Below are 5542 nucleotides of genomic sequence, written 5' to 3' on the forward strand. Positions count from 1 at the left end.
TTCAGGAAATATTCGCAATATTCAGGAATTATTCGCGATATTCGCAATATTCATGAAAAATGCCAATATTCGCGATATTCACGTTGGTAGATGTTCTAGACTCGCGAGTTGTTTCCCCCTTGGTCTACCTACAAGGTTCCAAGTAACACTCCTTAAGAAAAATTAACAAAAAAATCAATTTATATGAAAAAAATTACATTTTGAACTTGTGACTTTGGGGCTTGCATGCAACTATGCCGAAATTTGACACACTTACCCTAATAACAGGCAAAGTGGATTCAAGTTGATATTTGAGAATAAGTATTTAACTTGTAAAATTTTGTAGTAAAGGATTAGGTATAGGGGAAGTTAGGCATGGTTCGCACTCGCGAGCCTTCGAACATTCCGAATTTTCTCTTTGTTAGGAAAGAGATGAATCCTAATTTCTTAGCCAAAAGATAGTTTATCATGGACCTCATCTTTATGGCAAAAATAGGTAGCCTAGCCTTAACTTCCTAGGTTCTAGGATGAAAAATGTAAAATTGACCCAAACTTGGTAATTTTGATGGCACAAATTTCATGTGATTTCACAAACTTTAAATCATTTTCAGAAAAAATCATTTACAACAGTTGATGAAGGGTTAATATGGGTTGATATTTGTGTAATAATTTCTTACATCAGAGGGAAATTATTTTCCAACTAGTGGAAAGCTCAAGAATGTTACACTGCGTATTGGTTCAATCTCTAAAAATGCCATGGTTCGCCAATCCATCAGGCAACTCCTCCACTTGAAAAGAAGAACCTAACCTCAAAGAGGAAAGCAGATGGAGATGGTGTTGATGAAACGGGTCAGGGAAGGAAAGAAAATTCCAACAGATGAAAATTAAATCAGTGAATGAAAAAAAACGTTCTATAATTTATTTATGATGAGTACATCCTTTTTAATAACTTTCCCGGATACTGGATACACCACATATTCCTCGGTCTGGTGCAGGAATAGAAATTTGCAGATTTGGAGGTTCTCCTCCCCGTCGTGCTCGTCGAGAATCGTATATTTTCCGTGAGGCTTAAACTGATACTTTTTGTTGCATTTATTCTGCAGTAGTTAGACATTGTTGGCTCAGCCAAGATGCAAGTCCATGAGTACAGGTACTTCTCCACAATTTTTCTGTCCTATGCAGGATCGTATAAACTCCAGCTGTCACACTGCCCATCCTAATCACTGACGATCTCCCTCATTTTTCGGGTGTTCTATATTAATCCTTCTTCATATGACTCATTGCTTCCTTCCGGTACTTAGTAACCATTCGTCTTTTCTCCTGCGGACGCTGATGCCTGAGCTTGGGAGAATACGAGCCGTAGTACAATGAAATTGTGGAGATGTACTGGGATGTGAGAATTGATATTTTTGTTCTCCTCATCCATAGCAGTTGCTGCTGGTCCTGCCTTTCGGGCCTCATCGAGTTCCTTGGCTTCCGCCACCGCTCAGGAGTTTTTCTTGCACTCCTCAATACCTGAAAAAATGATATCACCATATGTCAATCAAGCAATTACTAGGAACACATATTTAAACTTACCCAAGGCTTTTCCTCGAAGAGAAAACATTAAATATTCACTTTGAAACTACTAATTTTACTAAACAAAACAAAAGTCGTTGTTTACTTTTTATATGACAAGTAAACAGCTGATTTTAGGGTTGTCGTATTTGAAATTTTCACATTTTCAGTCGATTTTTCGACATTCCAGTTAAAAAAAAAAACAGTGCTTCACATTAATTACAAAAAAAGTCTTTTAGAGACCTCTGTTTAGTGAAATTATGATACGCGCTGATTCATGGATCTTTAATCTAACAATCGGTACATAATTCTTAATTGTGAGGAAGAAGTGCTCCAAGAAAAATCTCAATGACGAACCTATACTACCCGCCGGTTGAACCTTGCCTCCACAGGCATGGTTCGCACAAATTGTCATACTTTTTTCATTTTCATATCCAGGAAAAACCAAAGATTTTGCGGGAGTGAATCAGGTACGAATAGAAACCCAAAAGATCAGAGAATTATCAGGTAAAGCGCAATCCACTGTACATTTCACAGTTTGGTCACAAAAAAATCTTGAAATTTGACTTCACGAAAGCGTGCGAAGCATGCCCAACTTCCCCTATATAAAGAAATTTTATTTGAAGAACCTCTAAAATTGATGATTCTGCCCTCAGTATATGACTTTCGCATAAGTCTAATGCCAAAATTTTACAAAGCTAAATATTCTCGAGGATCATCCTGAATCTATTTAGGTCCTATAAGAAGGCATCAGTAGGGGAAGGTGCTCTCCCTTCGAACGTTCATGCCTTCGAATAATGTGAATTTCACCTGTTTTTCGTAAGAGATTTACACTAAATTAACACAGAATTATCAACAATTGATGATAAGCCAACTAATATTTAATAAAAATGTGTAAATCTCTTAGGAAAACTAAAAGAAAATTCACATTATTCGAACGCATGAACGTTCGAAGGGAGAATACTTTCCCCTCCCTATATAGTAATTTCAAAGGACAATGGGAAATAATGGTCCTAACCTTTCTCCACGAATGAGAGCTATATCATCAAGTAAGTATTGGCAAAGGAAAGGTAACAAATTTAGTTCCAGGACCAACCAGAAAAGTACCTGTAGGAAAAGCACTTGAGAAGCTTAAACAATTTGTTAAATTATTTTACAAAACGTACAAAACTTTCTTTTCGACAGATTTATCTTACGTTGTCGGTGTGAAAAAAAAACAATTTTTAAAGGATGACTCAAGGAAGATTTTTCTAGAACAAACCATATCCTCATTTCTTCATTTTCCGGTAATTTTATAGATTCTCTCATAAATCCTTTAATATCCTTCAAATTTATGAAGAGAATTTGCATGTGGGGACGTGTTTCCTTTACAGAAATATTCTACTTGGAAAAATAGTTAAGATCTCTAAAGTCTAAAGATGGTAGATCCTAATGGATATCGTTATCCAAAAAATTTTAATAATAAGTGTAGACTAAAAGTATTCTAATCATTCTAATAAAGCCATTATATACTCGTAAACTTTTATTAAACATTTTTTAATAACGGGGTAGGGTAGGGTGGAATCAACACTTATGGCGAAAAATCACAAAATTGTTAATCACATCTTAAACTGATGATTTTATTATTTTTCGAAATCTATTTTAAGTATAACAACTTAAGATTTTTGCAAGTGAGATAAATCCGAAAAAGTTAAAATAATATTCCGGAAATGTTAATTTTACCCTGCATTATTGATCCCATTGATCCGAAATTGGTGTTAATATTATGCTTTTTAGGTGTATTGTGGGTGAAAGTTACCCTTAAAAAGGCGTAAACTTAACATTAAATAGGTGTGATTAGAAGGAATCACACCTAAAAATGTTGAATATTTTTACACATAAAAAGTGTTAAAGTTACGTGGAAAAAAGTTAATCGCACCCTCTTTTTTTCCTCATAACTTTAAGACTTTTTAGGTGTAAAAATGTATTAACTATTAACAGTTTTTAATGTTAATTTTACACCTTTTTTAAGGGTAAAATTAACATTAAAAAGGGTAACTTTAACCCCTAATACACCTAAAAAGCATAATATTTACGCCGATTTCGGATCAATATTGCAATTTTTAACAAACTCTCATTTTTCAAGGAGAATATTTCTATAGGGAGTCCCGCTTTGAAAGAATTTTTCGGGACCGAACAAAAACCCGCAGTTAAGTCAGTCGAAGTTAAGTTAGTTAAGTTATTAAGTCCAGTGACACAGTAATATTGCATATACTTACAGGAGGTATCTTTGGAAAAAAACTTACGAAAACGCCGTGATGTATGCAAGAAATTTTCGGCGCCAATTTTTCCACCTATTTTCAACGCTATTGTCAATGGTTTATAAAAAGTGTATTTCAAGTTTACCGCGTGAAAGAAATTACAGGGAAAATTAAAAAAATAATAATTTTTATAAATTAGCTCCCAATAATAGGCAATTAATATTAAATTCTTTCTATCCGTTTTTTTTCTTAAGCCAGAATTACCAGTACTCGCAATTGTTTCGAAGAATATCATAAAAATTAAAAATGAAGTAAATAATACATTTTTTCATAAAAATTATTGTTTTTGTGTACAAGTCTTCAAGAGTCTTTGAGACCAAAAATTGAATGAGATTTTTTAAAATTAATCTTTGATCGTTTTAATTTCTACTTGAACTCTAATTTTTTTTATTATTACAAATATATTCAAGTTATCTTTCAAAAATAACAGAGCAAACGAGTAAACTAGTCGTCTGGAAAATTTGGTGCTTTTTTACCTATAAGGACGATTGGGTCATATATGACCCATAGTTTTCCAGGACTCCTAGGGATGGGAAAATTTCTTTCCGTAAATCTCTTATTTAGGCTAAAATATCGAGGGAAACTTGATTCCGTTGAATTTCGCTCAGCGAAAAGCTTCTCTTCCTTAAAAGGTTAAAAATAGTGCAAAGGTTGCAGCCGGCACCTATTTATATTCCTTATATCATAACTGATCTCACTGGGTAAACGGCAGAAGCTACGAGTTCCGGATTGTAAATCCAAGGTTTTTCAAAAGAACGCAGACAACGCAGATTATTAAAAACGTTAACACAAATTCTTATTTTCTGCTTTCCAATTTTAATTATTAAATTGGATTTACAGTAGAGTTCCTCAAACTTGAACATTTGGGGGGTCATTTCTCACTCCTCAAATTTGAACGATATTTTCAAAAACGTAACGGAATTCATGTGAAATGCACTTTCCGCAAATTAAGATAAACAATTTTAGAGAATATATCAATGTAATTTATTGTGAAATAAATTAAATTTGTTGCGGAAGTTAATATAAAACGATAATATTGAGAAAATACCAGAGAAAAATGGCACTCCACGAAAAACTTTCTTCACATAACCTCAAATTTTACATTTTGAACTCAACCGTCGTTCAAATTTGAGGAGTTCAAATTTGAGGAACTCGACTGTATACTGAAAAGTAGCCTGAAAATTGTTATTTTGAGCAATTTTTAGGAAAAGAATTTTGGCTAAAAATAATGGTATTATAATATTAAAAGTTTTGTGTCACCCAAATTAATAATATTTTCGTAAAAATATAGGTGTATTATATTGCTGTAAAAGAAATCAATTTTTTTATTGAAAAACGAGTGGAATGAAAATTTATCCCGGGGACACTTTTTTAGTCCAAGATTCTACTAATATGACCCTTATATTAAAAATAAAATTTTAATGCAAAAGTACTTACCTGAATTCTTTGCTGATAGAAACTCTTCCAATCTACCAGGAGTCTTTTTCTTTTCATTCTTTGTGAAGGTGGTGTACAGATTTTTAACCATCATGTCTCTCCCTTGAGTAGATCTATTTCTACGATTTATCAGATCTAAAAATTAGCACAAAATTATGTGCCCGCTCGGTTACTGTGGATTGCAATTGTTTTTTTAAGCTGAACGCAGTCTGCGATTCACGGATTTTTTTTTAAATCCAGAAAACCTCAAAATTATCCCAAGGCAAAAG

Source organism: Phlebotomus papatasi, chromosome 1 (genome assembly GCF_024763615.1).
Source record: "Phlebotomus papatasi isolate M1 chromosome 1, Ppap_2.1, whole genome shotgun sequence".
Lineage (NCBI taxonomy): Eukaryota > Metazoa > Arthropoda > Insecta > Diptera > Psychodidae > Phlebotomus > Phlebotomus papatasi.